The following is a 19,835-nucleotide window of genomic DNA, read 5'->3' on the forward strand; positions in this document are numbered from 1 at the left end:
TGCAATACCCTAAACCTTAAATCTACCCCAAGCACGACCCCCTACACTACACAAACATCACTGAACTACCCTAAGCCCTAAAACACTACCACCGGCACGACCCCCTACTCTACACAAACACCACTGTACTACCCTAAACCCTAAAACTCTACCACCAGAACAACCCCCTACAATACACTAACACCACTGCACTACCCTAAACTAAAAAAACACCACCCCCTACACTACACAAACACCTCTGCAATACCCTAAACCCTAAATCTACCACAAGCATGACCCCCTACACTACACAAACATCACTGCACTACCCTAAACCCTAAAACACTACCCCCAGCACGACCCACTACACTACACAAACACCACTGCACTACCCTAACCCTAAAACTCTACCGCCAGCATGACCCCCTACACTACACTAACACCACTGCACTACCCTAAATAACTACCCCAGCACGACCCACTACACTACACAAACACCACTGAACTGCCCTAAACTCTAAATCACTACCCCCAGCACAAGCCCCTACACTACACAAACACCACTGCACTACCTTAAACCCACAATCTACCCCAATCACGACCCCATACACTATACATACATTACTGCACTACCCTAAACCCTAAAACATTACCACCAGCATGACCCCCTACACTACCCGAACACCAATACACTACCCTAAACCCTATAACACTATCCCAGTACAACCCCCTACACTACCCGAACACCACTGCACTACCCCAAACCCTACATCGCTACTCCAGAGTGACCCCCTACACTACCCAAACACCACTGCCCTAAACCCTAATACGCTACCCCCAGCACGACCTCCTACACTACCCAAACACCACTGCACTACCCTAAACCCTAAAACACAACACCCTACACTACACAAACACCACTGCACTACCCTTAAACACTACCCCCAGCCCGACCCCCTACACTACCCAAACACCAATTCCCTACCCTAAACCCTAAAATACTACCCCAGCACGACCCCTACACTACCCAAAGATCACTGCACTAACATGATCCCTAAAACACTACCCCCAGCATGACCCCCTACACTACCCAAACACCACTGCACTACCTTAAACCCAAAATCTACCCCAAGCATGACCCCATACACTACACATACATTACTGCACTACCCTAAACCCTAAAACACTACCACCAGCATGACCCCCTACACTACCCGAACACCAATACACTACCCTAAACCCTAAAACACTATCCCAGCACGACCCCCTACACTACCCGAACACCACTGCACTACCCTAAACCCTAAATCGCTACTCCAGCATGACCCCCAACACTACCCAAACACCACTGCCCTAAACCCTAATACGCTACCCCCAGCACGACCTCCTACACTACCCAAACACCATTGCACTACCCTAAACCCTAAAACATGACACACTACACAAACACTACTGCACTACCCTAAACCCTTAAACACTACACCCAGCCCGACCCCCTACACTACCCAAACACAAATTCCTTACCCTAAACCCTAAAATACTACCCCAGCATGGCCCCTACACTACCCAAAGACCACTGCACTACCCTAAAACCTAAAACACTACCCCCAGCATGACCCCCTACAATAACCAAACACCACTGCATTACCCTAAACCCTAAAACACTACCTCCAGCATGACCCCCTACACTACACACACACCACTGCACTACCTTAAACCCTAAATCTACCCCAAGCACAACACCATTCACTACACAAACCTCACTGCACTACCCTAAACACTAAAACACTATCCCCAGCAGTACCCCATACACTACCCAAACACCATCGCCTTACCCTAAACCCTAAAACACTACCCCCAGTATGACCTCCTACATTGCCCAAACACCACTGCACTACTCTAAACCCCAAAACACTACCACCAGCATGACCCCCTACACTACCCAAACACCACTGCACTACCCTAAACCCTAAAACACTACCCCCAGCAGTACCACCTCCACTACCCAAACACAACTGCACTACCTAAACCCTAAAACACTACCCCCACCAGTACCCCCTACTCTACCCAAACATCATTGCACTACTTTAAACCCTAAAACAGTACCCCAAGCACAACCACCTTGTAGGAGAGTAGGGTCTGCTATCCTATGGTCACCCCAAATTTTTGCTTTTTGCTTCACTGGTTTTTGACATATTGAGGCTGTGGGCCTGCCAATCAGACCCCCAGCCTGCTGTTCTCTCTACTAAATTAAAACTATGCACCCTAGGTGCATAACCAATTGGAAGTGGATCACCCTGTCAGCCCCTGTACCAGTGTACACTAGGTACCCAGGGCATTGGTGTACCCAAGGCCTGCCAGGGGCTGCAGCATGTATTATGCCACCCCAGGCTTGGCCTAACAATCTGACACAACTGGCTGATCACTCAGCTGGGGTAAGTTGGTGTAATCACCTCTTACTTAGGTGTAGTATACCTATACCTAACCTTAAATGGGACACCTGGTAACCTCTAAGTCACTCCTATGGCAGGCCTTAACAATCCTGAAGGCAGAGTGCTTGGTTCCATGTGAGATGGTGCTCTGGCATGAGCTGAGCCTGTCTGCAGTGGTCGGAACAACTTCCTTCTACTGTTTCCAGATATCGTCATACCATATACTCTTAAGTGCATTATGAACCTCGCGGTTAAATGCTATCTTTGGTTTGGCTTTATCAAAACATGTCGAGTAAGGTGTCATACGAATTGGAATACTAACCCCTCGCCAATTCTGGCGACGGGGTTAGCATTCCACCCTTCTAGAGGGACACGACATGTACAGTACCTGAAACCCGGGTAAAATCAGACATAGCCTCAGCTCCACAAAATGGATGCTGCCACCACAGACACAAGTCTGCCCTCCTGCTGCTGGGAGTCCTTCCAGCTTGGGAGGTGTGGACAAAGGGTTTCCTGCCAGGGGAGGTGCGTGCACCACCCCAGACAGGATTTTGTGTATTGGTCAGGTAGGGCTTGAAAGAAACCAGACATGCCTGTGGCTCACAAGGAGCCTCGGTGCATATGCCAGTTCAAACCGGTCCTGGGGCACACCAGTCCCGGGCCTGGGGCGAGCTGGACAAAGGATTGGGGGTGTAACCACCCCCCTTCCTGGTCCCACCCATAGGGAGGGACCTAGCAGGTAGTCCGGCCCCTAGAATCCGCTTAAAGGTAGGAGCTGTGTCCTAAGACTTCAGACATCCTGGAATCAACTTGAAACTAAGAAGAAGACGGGAACTTCGACATTCTGCTGCACAGAAGACTGAAGAAAATCTCCCCTGTGGTCAGGGAGTGACCACCTTGCTAACGCAAGCACCATCCAGCGAATCACCGTCTGCTTTGCCGCCGCCTCCCGCCGGAGCCCGAGCCCAGAGACTGACAAGACCTGGACCTCCAGACCTCTCACCGCCCGATCCACAGTCCCTGAAAAGAGGAGACCCGTGGAGGCACCGAGACACGTGGAGCCAGCCATCTTGGAACGACTACGACAAGCTGACCAGTGCAACAACCGAGGCTCCCTCCAAGTTGTGCTTTGGGTCCTGAGAAGCCCAACCCTCGAGCAGCATCTGCACCAAAGGTGAGCCCTCCAGCATCTCCACGATCTGCGTGGGGCCCTTCTGCATTTTGCCACTCGACGCGCCTAACCGGTTGCTGGCCCGCTGGCTAGTGGCCATCTTGGCGACGAAATCTACGACAAACACCGCTGGTCTGGTTGCTCCAGACTGGCCCTTGCTCCCCTCCAAAGGAGCAATCCCTCTGACCTTGCTGGTCAGAACCAACAGCTTAAACTCCTTGCCTACAACAATTGCTTTTGCCAAGGCTTGTTTGCTTCGATCAAGTCGCCGACACCGCCGACAGCGAGAGCCTGCGTGGGACAGCTCGTGACTCGACTCCTGGACGTCGTCGACCTTCAGGGACCACGTGGCTGCAGAGTCAAGCTACACCTTCCTTCCTGTTTGCACCCGACATCGCCTGGTACCCACCTGGTGCCACGCTGGTCACTGGCTAGTGACTGTGAACACTGTCCCCTCTGCTTACAGGTCTTCAACATCTCCGATCCACTCTTGGATCCACTGCATCTCTTCCCGACCGACCGCCTGCAGCACTTTTGTCTACAGGCCCCACGGAACAGATAGAAGAAACCCGACGCACTTCGAGGCCTATGCACCCGCTTCCTGTGGGTGAGGTAAAGCTGGCACACCTGTGCCCATGTGTAGTAATACATCTCTAGTGCCTGTGTTCCAAATCTTAAGTTCCTAGGTCATCCGGAAGATTCCTTTTGCAGTAACTTTGTACTTTTTACGCACCCATTGAAACCTATGGGAGCCCGCGTGTGACTATTTGCTCTGCACACGCCACCCGTGGACCTCCTGGTCACTAACTGACGTTAGCTCCTTGTAGGCCCAGCGATTCTAGAGGCCCTAGGCCTTTTCCCTTTTCTGTTCGTGGTACTTATACCACTATTTTAGTATATGGTTCGAGTGGCCACCAGGGCCTATCCATATAAAGTGCAACTTCTGTGTATTCTGTGATAATCTTGTTTGACGATTTGTGCTCCTGTGCTCATAAAGAGACTAGGGGTTACTTTGAGAAATAAATACATATATATTTTGAATATATATCTGTGTGGTGTCCTTTCATTGGTATAAAAGGGGGTTACTATTGGTAAAACAGCTTGCTTAACACGCATCACGAGTTTAGCCTCAAAGACTGCTTAGCCTACGCTACCACTAGGGCAGCTAGTCCAAAAAGGTTGACTTACAACCACACCATAAGGGTTGCTTGGCATGGTACAAGGTGGTCACTAGAACTAGTGAACAGCATATACCAGGCCAACTTCTCACATTGGTGAGCAGCGGTTGGATTTGAGCTTGCTGTGTTTTACCATTGTAATCTCTTGGTTACCAATTGAAAGATCACATAGGTACCTGTAGGTACATATAAAACAAGATTAGATATACTTAAGTTCTACTGAACTTAGTTGTTGTAGAGCAAAGGGAGTAGCACACCCTGACTACAACTACTAGATAGGTTTAGTAGGTAAACCCAAGTGTAGGTAGATTGCAACACATCCACCCACACTTAAGAGCAATGGCCGGGGCAGAGGGGTCCACTGTACCCATCTCTGTTGAGAGTGACCCCCAGAGGGCACCATCCAGCTTTGCTACCCTTAATCAGAATGAGCTCAGGCATTTGGCAACTCTTAGAGGCCTTAAACAGCCCAAGAACCCAAACTCTGCTGAGCTCAGAGAGCTCTTACAGAATGATGAGAATCAGAGAGCACTCAAGAAAGCTTCCCAGTTAGCCCCCTTAGGGACAGGAACAGGAGGCCCCCCTTCTAAAGATGCCACTGAAGTACCCCTTCCCAATAGTCACCCCTTAGATGGGATGCCTACCACAGAGGATGAGAGTGAAAAGGATACTGACAGTAGTGAGGATGAAGGGAGAACTAGCCCAGTGCCAAGTGTTATACTTGGCCCAGCTAAACCAAGGCTATTGGGGACTGACAGTGGGTTCAACCCACTGGATCTCCCCAGTGGACTTAACACAGGGCTTGGAAGGCAAAGGAATCGCTCAGGTGACTCCAATGCTTCCCATGGCTCTAGAGGCTCTCAAGGTCACTCCAGGAGAAGGATGACCACCCCTCAGAGGAGGGAACATGAGGCCAAGATGCAAGAGGCTCAGCTGAGGATCAGGAAGCAGGAGCTAGAAGTAGCCCTGATGGAAGAGAAACTTAGCAAGGCTAGACAGCATAAAGAGAGTGGGTCTATACCCACTGGTGGCAGCATTGTCCCTAAGGACAAAGATAGGGTTTTCGACAATAGAAACCTGTCTAAGGTTGTGCCCCCCTACAAAAGTGGGGATGACATCCACAAGTGGATAACTGCTCTTGAGAGAGCCTGCAAAGTACAGCAGGTTCCTGAAGATCAGTGGGCAGCAATCCTCTGGCTCTCCTTTGAAGGAAGAGGCAGAGACAGACTCCTCACTGTTAGAGAAGAGGATGTCAGAAACTACAGAGTCCTGAAAAGTGTTCTAGTTGATGGGTTAGGCTTAACCACTGAGCAGTACAGGTTAATGTTCAGAGACACCCAAAAGACACAGACTCAGGACTGGTCTGAATACATTGAATGTGCCACTAAGGCTTTGGAGGGTTGGTTGCTGGGAAGTAAGGTATCTGATTTTACAGGATTGTATAATTTGATGATGAGAGAACAGATTTTAAATAACTGTCAAAACCAGCAACTGCATCAACACTTGGTTGACTCTGATCTGACCTCTCCCCAAGAATTGGGAAAGAAGGCAGACAAATGGGTCAGAACCAGGGTTAAGCAAAAGAACCAGAACCAGGGCCAAGGGGGTGATCAGAAGAAAACAGACCAAAAGGGTGGAGATCAGAAACCTAAAGACCAGAAGTCTTCAACAGGGCCCCAAACTACTGCTAAGGAGGGTGGGTCCCAACAGTCCAAGAAGAAGAAAGAAGGTCAGAAGAAACCCTGGTGCAATCATTGTAAAAATACAACTCACTGGACTAGTGATTGCAAAAAGGGTGGAGCCCCCAACACTGTTGCCCCTAAGGCACCTGCTCCCAGTACTACTGTTAGCAGTGTTGGTCCCCAGACAAAGGGTGTAGTGGGAATCACTATGGGAACTGAAGGAGATTCTGACTTAGACAGAACCCTTACACAGGCAGTCTTGATCTGTGATGGGGACATTGATTTGTCCCTGACTGTGAGCCCCAGTAACCTGGGCAAGTACAGACAGACTCCTTTAATTAATGACAAAGTGGCTCAAGCCTACAGGGACACATGTGCCAGTGTCACTATGGTGACACCAGGCTTTGTGGATCCTGGACAGTACATACCAGGTGAGAACTACCTGGTGACCAATGCCAGCAATGCCACTACTTCACATAGTGTGGCAGTTGTTAACTTCTCATGGGGAGGGGTAACTGGCCTCAAAAGGGTTGTGGTTAGTGCAGACCTCCCAGTAGAATGTTTGTTGGGCAATGACCTAGAGAGTTCTCTATGGTCAGAAGTGGAGTACAGGACTCATGCAGAGATGTTAGGTATATCATCACATGTCCTTGCTGTGACCAGGTCACAGGCCAAAAAGTGCCTCACTGAACCACAGGTCTTGGATCCTGGAACAATGGACCAAGCACCTACCAAGAAGAAGAACAGGAGGGTCAAGGCTGTGCCTTCCCCCCTGCCTCAGAGTGATGATCAGCCTTCCCAGGAAGCTGATCTAGAGGACCCTGAAGGAACTGTCCCTGAAGAGCTTGAACCTGATCAGGTTGAGTTTCTGGGGACAGGGGGACCTTCAAGGGCTGACTTGAGGCAGGCTCAGTTATCCTGTCCCTCTCTTGAACCCCTCAGACAGCTGGCTGCTGCTGAGGCTGCTGGGAATGCTCAAGGTACCCATAAAGTGTATTGGGATGAAGGGCTCCTTTATTCAGAGGCTAGAGACCCCAAGCCTGGTGCAACCAGGAGGTTGGTCATACCTCTGCAATTTAGGGGCTTCCTTCTTACCTTGGCCCATGACATTCCTTTAGCAGGACACTTAGGCCAGAACAAGACTTGGGACAGGCTTGTCCCTCACTTTCACTGGCCTCATATGAATGAAGATACAAAGGAGTTTTGTCGCTCCTGTGTTACCTGCCAAGCCAGTGGCAAATCAGGTGGCACAACAAAGGCCCCCCTAATACCACTACCTGTGGTGGGGGTCCCCTTTGAAAGAGTGGGAATAGACATAGTGGGTCCCATGGATCCTCCCACTGCATCTGGACACAGATTTATACTGGTGGTAGTGGATCATGCCACCAGGTATCCAGAGGCAATTCCCCTTAGGACCACTACAGCTCCTGTTGTGGCCAGGGCCCTGCTGGGAGTATTCTCCAGAGTGGGGTTTCCTAAGGAGGTAGTATCTGACAGAGGTACCAACTTTATGTCAGGATACTTGACAGCTATGTGGAAGGAATGTGGTGTCAACTACAAGTTCACCACCCCTTATCACCCACAATGCAATGGGCTTGTTGAGAGATTCAACAAGACCCTAAAGGGTATGATCAAAGGATTACCTGAAAAGCTCAGGCGAAGATGGGATATCCTTCTACCCTGCCTTCTGTTTGCTTACAGAGAGGTCCCACAAAAAGGAGTTGGCTACAGCCCCTTTGAATTGTTGTTTGGGCACCCTGTGAGAGGCCCACTGTGTTTGGTGAAGGAAGGATGGGAGTTACCTCTCAAAAAGCCTAAGCTAGACATAGTGGACTATGTACTTGGTCTCCGCTCCAGGATGGCTGAGTATATGGAGAAGGCATCTAAAAACCTTGAGGCAAGCCAGGCCTTACAGAAAGCTTGGCATGACCAAAAGGCTGTCTTGGTTGAGTATCAGCCAGGACAGAAGGTATGGGTGTTGGAGCCGGTGGCCCCAGCAGCACTCCAAGACAAATGGTCTGGACCCCATACAATCCTGGAAAAGAAGGGAGAGGTCACCTACTTGGTCGACCTAGGAACTCCCAGGAGTCCCCACAGGGTACTCCATGTTAACAGGCTTAAAGCATATGTTGACAGGGCAGACATGGGCTTGCTCATGGCTACAGATGAGGGACAGGAGGAAGAGAGTGACCCTCTCCCAGACCTGTTGTCTCAGAACCCTGAAGATGGCTCAGTTGAAGGAGTGACCCTTGGAGGCAACCTCACTGCCCATCAGCAGACTGAATGTAGACAGGTTCTACAATCATTTTCACATATGTTTTCCTTGATACCTAGTCAAACTGACTGGTGTACCCATGTTGTGGACACTGGTGACAGTCTGCCTGTAAAGAACAAACTTTACAGACAACCTGACCACGTCAGGGACTGTATAAAGGCTGAGGTACATAAAATGCTGGAATTAGGTGTCATTGAACCCTCAGAGAGCCCCTGGGCTAGCCCAGTGATTCTGGTCCCCAAACCTCACACCAAAGATGGCAAGAGAGAGATGAGGTTCTGTGTGGATTACAGAGGACTCAATGCTGTCACCAGGACAGATGCACACCCTATTCCAAGGGCAGATGAGCTCATAGACAAACTAGCTTCTGCAAAGTTTTTGAGCACATTTGACTTGACAGCTGGCTATTGGCAAATCAGGTTAGCTGAGGAGTCTAAGGCCAAAACAGCATTCTCAACCCCAGGTGGGCATTATCAGTTTGTGGTGATGCCCTTTGGTCTGAAGAATGCACCTGCCACCTTCCAAAGGCTGGTGAACCAAGTCCTTACTGGGTTGGATGACTTTTGCGCAGCATATCTTGATGACATTGCTGTCTTTAGTTCCACCTGGGAGGATCACCTGATCCACCTGAAGAAGGCTCTTGAGGCTCTGCAAAGGGCAGGCCTCACTATCAAGGCTACTAAGTGCCAGATAGGGCAGAGTAAGGTTGTGTATTTGGGCCACCTTGTAGGTGGGGGCCAAGTTCAACCACTGGAGAGTAAGATACAGTCCATCAAGGATTGGTCCCCTCCAACCACCCAGACTCAAGTTCGAGCTTTCTTGGGCTTGACTGGGTATTACAGGAAGTTTGTTAAGAACTATGGGTCCATTGTGACTCCTCTTAATGATCTGACATCCAAGAAGATGCCCAAAAAGGTTCAGTGGACAGTAAGCTGTCAAAAGGCATTTGATGACCTGAAGGAGGCCATGTGCTCTGCACCTATCCTGAAAAGTCCTGACTACTCCAAAGAGTTTATTGTCCAAACAGATGCTTCTGAGTTGGGTGTGGGAGCTGTGCTGTCACAACTTAATGTAGATGGTCAAGACCAACCCATTGCTTTTATTAGCAGAAGGTTGACCCCCAGAGAGAAGAATTGGTCAGCTATTGAGAGGGAGGCCTTTGCTGTGGTGTGGGCCCTGAAGAAGCTGAGGCCATACTTGTTTGGCACTCACTTCAAGATTCAGACCGACCATAAGCCCCTCTTGTGGCTAAATCAGATGAAGGGTGAAAACCGCAAACTGCTTAGGTGGTCCATTTCCCTACAGGGGATGGACTTTACAGTGGAGCACCGGCCAGGTACTGACCATGGGAATGCAGATGGTCTCTCCAGGTACTTCCACTTAGGACATGAAGACGAGACTGGTCAAGGCTAGTTTAATGTCCCAGCGTTTGGGGGGGGGTTGTGTAGGAGAGTAGGGTCTGCTATCCTATGGTCACCCCAAATTTTTGCTTTTTGCTTCACTGGTTTTTGACATATTGAGGCTGTGGGCCTGCCAATCAGACCCCCAGCCTGCTGTTCTCTCTACTAAATTAAAACTATGCACCCTAGGTGCATAACCAATTGGAAGTGGATCACCCTGTCAGCCCCTGTACCAGTGTACACTAGGTACCCAGGGCATTGGTGTACCCAAGGCCTGCCAGGGGCTGCAGCATGTATTATGCCACCCCAGGCTTGGCCTAACAATCTGACACAACTGGCTGATCACTCAGCTGGGGTAAGTTGGTGTAATCACCTCTTACTTAGGTGTAGTATACCTATACCTAACCTTAAATGGGACACCTGGTAACCTCTAAGTCACTCCTATGGCAGGCCTTAACAATCCTGAAGGCAGAGTGCTTGGTTCCATGTGAGATGGTGCTCTGGCATGAGCTGAGCCTGTCTGCAGTGGTCGGAACAACTTCCTTCTACTGTTTCCAGATATCGTCATACCATATACTCTTAAGTGCATTATGAACCTCGCGGTTAAATGCTATCTTTGGTTTGGCTTTATCAAAACATGTCGAGTAAGGTGTCATACGAATTGGAATACTAACCCCTCGCCAATTCTGGCGACGGGGTTAGCATTCCACCCTTCTAGAGGGACACGACATGTACAGTACCTGAAACCCGGGTAAAATCAGACATAGCCTCAGCTCCACAAAATGGATGCTGCCACCACAGACACAAGTCTGCCCTCCTGCTGCTGGGAGTCCTTCCAGCTTGGGAGGTGTGGACAAAGGGTTTCCTGCCAGGGGAGGTGCGTGCACCACCCCAGACAGGATTTTGTGTATTGGTCAGGTAGGGCTTGAAAGAAACCAGACATGCCTGTGGCTCACAAGGAGCCTCGGTGCATATGCCAGTTCAAACCGGTCCTGGGGCACACCAGTCCCGGGCCTGGGGCGAGCTGGACAAAGGATTGGGGGTGTAACCACCCCCCTTCCTGGTCCCACCCATAGGGAGGGACCTAGCAGGTAGTCCGGCCCCTAGAATCCGCTTAAAGGTAGGAGCTGTGTCCTAAGACTTCAGACATCCTGGAATCAACTTGAAACTAAGAAGAAGACGGGAACTTCGACATTCTGCTGCACAGAAGACTGAAGAAAATCTCCCCTGTGGTCAGGGAGTGACCACCTTGCTAACGCAAGCACCATCCAGCGAATCACCGTCTGCTTTGCCGCCGCCTCCCGCCGGAGCCCGAGCCCAGAGACTGACAAGACCTGGACCTCCAGACCTCTCACCGCCCGATCCACAGTCCCTGAAAAGAGGAGACCCGTGGAGGCACCGAGACACGTGGAGCCAGCCATCTTGGAACGACTACGACAAGCTGACCAGTGCAACAACCGAGGCTCCCTCCAAGTTGTGCTTTGGGTCCTGAGAAGCCCAACCCTCGAGCAGCATCTGCACCAAAGGTGAGCCCTCCAGCATCTCCACGATCTGCGTGGGGCCCTTCTGCATTTTGCCACTCGACGCGCCTAACCGGTTGCTGGCCCGCTGGCTAGTGGCCATCTTGGCGACGAAATCTACGACAAACACCGCTGGTCTGGTTGCTCCAGACTGGCCCTTGCTCCCCTCCAAAGGAGCAATCCCTCTGACCTTGCTGGTCAGAACCAACAGCTTAAACTCCTTGCCTACAACAATTGCTTTTGCCAAGGCTTGTTTGCTTCGATCAAGTCGCCGACACCGCCGACAGCGAGAGCCTGCGTGGGACAGCTCGTGACTCGACTCCTGGACGTCGTCGACCTTCAGGGACCACGTGGCTGCAGAGTCAAGCTACACCTTCCTTCCTGTTTGCACCCGACATCGCCTGGTACCCACCTGGTGCCACGCTGGTCACTGGCTAGTGACTGTGAACACTGTCCCCTCTGCTTACAGGTCTTCAACATCTCCGATCCACTCTTGGATCCACTGCATCTCTTCCCGACCGACCGCCTGCAGCACTTTTGTCTACAGGCCCCACGGAACAGATAGAAGAAACCCGACGCACTTCGAGGCCTATGCACCCGCTTCCTGTGGGTGAGGTAAAGCTGGCACACCTGTGCCCATGTGTAGTAATACATCTCTAGTGCCTGTGTTCCAAATCTTAAGTTCCTAGGTCATCCGGAAGATTCCTTTTGCAGTAACTTTGTACTTTTTACGCACCCATTGAAACCTATGGGAGCCCGCGTGTGACTATTTGCTCTGCACACGCCACCCGTGGACCTCCTGGTCACTAACTGACGTTAGCTCCTTGTAGGCCCAGCGATTCTAGAGGCCCTAGGCCTTTTCCCTTTTCTGTTCGTGGTACTTATACCACTATTTTAGTATATGGTTCGAGTGGCCACCAGGGCCTATCCATATAAAGTGCAACTTCTGTGTATTCTGTGATAATCTTGTTTGACGATTTGTGCTCCTGTGCTCATAAAGAGACTAGGGGTTACTTTGAGAAATAAATACATATATATTTTGAATATATATCTGTGTGGTGTCCTTTCATTGGTATAAAAGGGGGTTACTATTGGTAAAACAGCTTGCTTAACACGCATCACGAGTTTAGCCTCAAAGACTGCTTAGCCTACGCTACCACTAGGGCAGCTAGTCCAAAAAGGTTGACTTACAACCACACCATAAGGGTTGCTTGGCATGGTACAAGGTGGTCACTAGAACTAGTGAACAGCATATACCAGGCCAACTTCTCACACACCTACACTGCCTGAACACCACTGCATTGCATTAAACCTTGAAACACCAGCCCCCTGCACGACCCTACACTGCCCGCATTCCACTGCACTGCCCTAAAGTCTGAAACACCACTCCCTGCATGACTCCCTACACTGCATGAACACCACTGCACTGCCCTAAACCCTGAAACATCACCCCCAGCATGACCCCTACACTGCCCGAACACCACTACACTGCTTTCAACCCTAAAACACCACCCCCAGCATGAACCCCTACACTGCCCAAACACCACTGCTCTGCCCTAAACCGTAAAACACCACCCCCAGGACGACCCTCTACAATACCCAAACACCACTGCACTACCTTAAACCCAACATCTACCCCAAGCATGACCCCATACACTACACATACATTACTGCACTACCCTAAACCCTAAAACACTACCACCAGCATGACCCCCTACACTACCCGAACACCAATACACTACCCAAAACCCTAAAACACTATCTCAGCACGACCCCCTACACTACCCGAACACCACTGCACTACCCTAAACCCTATATCTAACCCCAGCATGACCCCTTACACTACCCAAACATCACTGCACTACACTAAACCCTAAATCTACCCTCAGCACGACCCCCTACACTTCCCAAATATCACTGCACTACCCTAAACCCTAAAACACTACCCCAGCATGACCCACTACATTACACAAACACCACTGCACTACCCTAAACCCTAAAACCCGTCCCCCTACACTACACAAACACCACTGCATTACCCTAAACCCTAAACACTACCCCAAGCACGACCCCCTACACTACCCAAAAAACACTGCACTACCCTAAACCCTAAAACACTATCCCCAGCAGTACCCCCTACACAACCCCAACTCCACTGCACTACCCTAAACCCTAAAACACTACCCCCAGCAGTACCACTTACACTACGCAAACACAACTGGACTACCTAAACCCTAAAACACTGCCCCCAGCAGCTCCCCCTACACTACCCAAACACCACTGCACTACCCTAACCTTAACCCATTACCCCCAGTATGTCCCCTACACTACCCAAACACCGCTGCACTACTTTAAACCCTAAAACACTACCCCCAGCACGACCTCCTATACTGCCCGAACACCACTGCATTTCATTAAACCTTGAAACACCAATCCCTGCACGACTCCCTACACTGCACGAACACCACTGCACTGCCCTAAATCCTGAAACACCACCCCCAGCACGACCCCTATACTGCTCGAACACCACTGCACTGCTCTAAACCCTAAAACACCACCCCCAGCATGACCCCCTACACTGCCCGAACACCACTGCACTGCCCTAAACCCTAAAACACCACCCCCAGGACGACCCCTTACAATACCCGAACACTACTGCACTACCATAAACCCTAAAACACTACCCCAGCACGACCCCGACACTACCCCAGCACGACCCCTACACTACCCAACCAACACTGCACTACTCTAAACCCTAAAACACTACCCCCAGCAGTACCCTCTACACTACCCAAACACCACTGCTCTACCCTAAACCCTAAAACTCTATCCCCAGCAGTACCTCCTACACTACCCAAACACCACTGCACTACCCTAAACCCTAAACCACTACCCCCAGCACGACCCCCTACACTACCCAAACACCATTGCACTACCGTAAACCCTAAATCTACCCCCAGCATGACCCCTTACACTACCCAAACACCACTGCACTACCCTAAACCCTAAAACACTACCCTCAGCACGAAACCCTACACCACCCAAACACCACTGCACTACCTTAAACCCACAATCTACCCCAATCACGACCCCATACACTATACATACATTACTGCACTACCCTAAACCCTAAAACATTACCACCAGCATGACCCCCTACACTACCCGAACACCAATACACTACCCTAAACCCTATAACACTATCCCAGTACAACCCCCTACACTACCCGAACACCACTGCACTACCCCAAACCCTACATCGCTACTCCAGAGTGACCCCCTACACTACCCAAACACCACTGCCCTAAACCCTAATACGCTACCCCCAGCACGACCTCCTACACTACCCAAACACCACTGCACTACCCTAAACCCTAAAACACAACACCCTACACTACACAAACACCACTGCACTACCCTTAAACACTACCCCCAGCCCGACCCCCTACACTACCCAAACACCAATTCCCTACCCTAAACCCTAAAATACTACCCCAGCACGACCCCTACACTACCCAAAGATCACTGCACTAACATGATCCCTAAAACACTACCCCCAGCATGACCCCCTACACTACCCAAACACCACTGCACTACCTTAAACCCAAAATCTACCCCAAGCATGACCCCATACACTACACATACATTACTGCACTACCCTAAACCCTAAAACACTACCACCAGCATGACCCCCTACACTACCCGAACACCAATACACTACCCTAAACCCTAAAACACTATCCCAGCACGACCCCCTACACTACCCGAACACCACTGCACTACCCTAAACCCTAAATCGCTACTCCAGCATGACCCCCAACACTACCCAAACACCACTGCCCTAAACCCTAATACGCTACCCCCAGCACGACCTCCTACACTACCCAAACACCATTGCACTACCCTAAACCCTAAAACATGACACACTACACAAACACTACTGCACTACCCTAAACCCTTAAACACTACACCCAGCCCGACCCCCTACACTACCCAAACACAAATTCCTTACCCTAAACCCTAAAATACTACCCCAGCATGGCCCCTACACTACCCAAAGACCACTGCACTACCCTAAAACCTAAAACACTACCCCCAGCATGACCCCCTACAATAACCAAACACCACTGCATTACCCTAAACCCTAAAACACTACCTCCAGCATGACCCCCTACACTACACACACACCACTGCACTACCTTAAACCCTAAATCTACCCCAAGCACAACACCATTCACTACACAAACCTCACTGCACTACCCTAAACACTAAAACACTATCCCCAGCAGTACCCCATACACTACCCAAACACCATCGCCTTACCCTAAACCCTAAAACACTACCCCCAGTATGACCTCCTACATTGCCCAAACACCACTGCACTACTCTAAACCCCAAAACACTACCACCAGCATGACCCCCTACACTACCCAAACACCACTGCACTACCCTAAACCCTAAAACACTACCCCCAGCAGTACCACCTCCACTACCCAAACACAACTGCACTACCTAAACCCTAAAACACTACCCCCACCAGTACCCCCTACTCTACCCAAACATCATTGCACTACTTTAAACCCTAAAACAGTACCCCAAGCACAACCACCTACACTGCCTGAACACCACTGCATTGCATTAAACCTTGAAACACCAGCCCCCTGCACGACCCTACACTGCCCGCATTCCACTGCACTGCCCTAAAGTCTGAAACACCACTCCCTGCATGACTCCCTACACTGCATGAACACCACTGCACTGCCCTAAACCCTGAAACATCACCCCCAGCATGACCCCTACACTGCCCGAACACCACTACACTGCTTTCAACCCTAAAACACCACCCCCAGCATGAACCCCTACACTGCCCAAACACCACTGCTCTGCCCTAAACCGTAAAACACCACCCCCAGGACGACCCTCTACAATACCCAAACACCACTGCACTACCTTAAACCCAACATCTACCCCAAGCATGACCCCATACACTACACATACATTACTGCACTACCCTAAACCCTAAAACACTACCACCAGCATGACCCCCTACACTACCCGAACACCAATACACTACCCAAAACCCTAAAACACTATCTCAGCACGACCCCCTACACTACCCGAACACCACTGCACTACCCTAAACCCTATATCTAACCCCAGCATGACCCCTTACACTACCCAAACATCACTGCACTACACTAAACCCTAAATCTACCCTCAGCACGACCCCCTACACTTCCCAAATATCACTGCACTACCCTAAACCCTAAAACACTACCCCAGCATGACCCACTACATTACACAAACACCACTGCACTACCCTAAACCCTAAAACCCGTCCCCCTACACTACACAAACACCACTGCATTACCCTAAACCCTAAACACTACCCCAAGCACGACCCCCTACACTACCCAAAAAACACTGCACTACCCTAAACCCTAAAACACTATCCCCAGCAGTACCCCCTACACAACCCCAACTCCACTGCACTACCCTAAACCCTAAAACACTACCCCCAGCAGTACCACTTACACTACGCAAACACAACTGGACTACCTAAACCCTAAAACACTGCCCCCAGCAGCTCCCCCTACACTACCCAAACACCACTGCACTACCCTAACCTTAACCCATTACCCCCAGTATGTCCCCTACACTACCCAAACACCGCTGCACTACTTTAAACCCTAAAACACTACCCCCAGCACGACCTCCTATACTGCCCGAACACCACTGCATTTCATTAAACCTTGAAACACCAATCCCTGCACGACTCCCTACACTGCACGAACACCACTGCACTGCCCTAAATCCTGAAACACCACCCCCAGCACGACCCCTATACTGCTCGAACACCACTGCACTGCTCTAAACCCTAAAACACCACCCCCAGCATGACCCCCTACACTGCCCGAACACCACTGCACTGCCCTAAACCCTAAAACACCACCCCCAGGACGACCCCTTACAATACCCGAACACTACTGCACTACCATAAACCCTAAAACACTACCCCAGCACGACCCCGACACTACCCCAGCACGACCCCTACACTACCCAACCAACACTGCACTACTCTAAACCCTAAAACACTACCCCCAGCAGTACCCTCTACACTACCCAAACACCACTGCTCTACCCTAAACCCTAAAACTCTATCCCCAGCAGTACCTCCTACACTACCCAAACACCACTGCACTACCCTAAACCCTAAACCACTACCCCCAGCACGACCCCCTACACTACCCAAACACCATTGCACTACCGTAAACCCTAAATCTACCCCCAGCATGACCCCTTACACTACCCAAACACCACTGCACTACCCTAAACCCTAAAACACTACCCTCAGCACGAAACCCTACACCACCCAAACACCACTGCAGTACCATAAACCCTAAAACACTCCCCCAGTACGACTCCCTACACTACCCAAACACCACTGCACTACCTTAAACCCTAAATCTACCCACAGCATGACCCCTTACACTACCCAAACTTCACTGCACTACCCTAAACACTTAAACACTATCCCCATCCCGACCCCCTACACTACACAAACACCACTGCACTACCTTCAACCCTAAAACACTTGTCTCAGCACGACCCCCTACACTACACAAACACCACTGCACTACCCTAAACCCTAAAACACTACCCCCAGCATGACCCCCTACACTACTTAAACACCACTGCACTGCCGTAAACCCTAAAACACTACCTCCAGCATGACCCCTACACTACACACACACCACTGCACTACCTTAAACCCTAAATCTACCCCAAGCACAACACCATTCACTACACAAACATCACTGCACTTCCCTAAACCCTAAAACACTACCCCCAGCATGACCCCCTACACTACACAAACACCACTGCACTACCGTAAACCCTAAAACACTACCTCCAGCATGACCCCCTACACTACACACACACCACTGCACTACCTTAAACCCTAAATCTACCCCAAGCACAACACCATTCACTACACAAACATCACTGCACTACCCTAAACCCTAAAACACTATCCCCAGCAGTACCCCATACACTACCCAAACACCATTGCCCTATCCTAAACCCTAAAACACTACCCCCAGCAGTACCTCCTACACTACCCAAACACCACTGCACTACCCTAAACCCTAAACCACTACCCCCAGCATGACCTCCTATACTACCCAAACACCACTGCACTACTCTAAACCCTAAAACACTACCACCATCATGACCCCCTACACTACCCAAACACCACTGCACTGCCCTAAACCCTAAAACACTACCCCCAGCAGTACCACCTACACTACCTAAACACAACTGCACTACCTAAACCCTAAAACACTACCCCCAGCAGTACCCCCTACTCTACCCAAACACCATTGCACTACTTTAAACCCTAAAACAGTACCCCAAGCACGACCACCTACACTGCCCGAACACCACTGCATTGCATTAAACCTTGAAACACCAGCCCCCTGCACGACCCTACACTGCCCGAATTCCACTGCACTGCCCTAAAACCTGAAACACCACTCCCTGCACGACTCCCTACACTGCATGAACACCACTGCACTGCCCTAAACCCTGAAACATCACCCCCAGCATGACCAATACACTGCCCGAACACCACTACACTGCTTTAAACCCTAAAACACCACCCCCAGCATGAGCCCCTACACTGCCCAAACACCACTGCACTGCCCTAAACCGTAAAACACCACCCCCAGGACGACCCTCTACAATACCCGAACACCACTGCACTACCATAAACCCTAAAACACTACCCCAGCACGACCCCCTACACTACATAAACACCACTGCACTACCCTAAACCATAAATGTCTACCCCCAGCACGACCCCTACAATACCCAAACACCACTGCACTACACTAAACCCTAAAACACTACCCCCTACACTACACAAACACCACTGAACTACCCTAAACCCTAAAACACTTCCCCAAGCACCATCCCTACACTACACAAACACACTGCACTACCCTAAACCCTAAAACACTACCCCCAGCAGTACCCCCTACACTACCCAAAAACCACTGCACTCCCCTAAACCCTAAAACACTATCCCCAGTAGTACCCCATACACTACCCAAACACCACTGCCCTACCCTAAACCCTAAAACACTACCCCCAGCAGAACCCCCTACACTACACAAACACCACTGCACTACCCTTAA

The sequence above is a fragment of the Triturus cristatus genome, chromosome 1_1 (assembly GCF_964204655.1).
Source record: "Triturus cristatus chromosome 1_1, aTriCri1.1, whole genome shotgun sequence".
NCBI classification, from domain to species: Eukaryota; Metazoa; Chordata; class Amphibia; order Caudata; family Salamandridae; genus Triturus; species Triturus cristatus.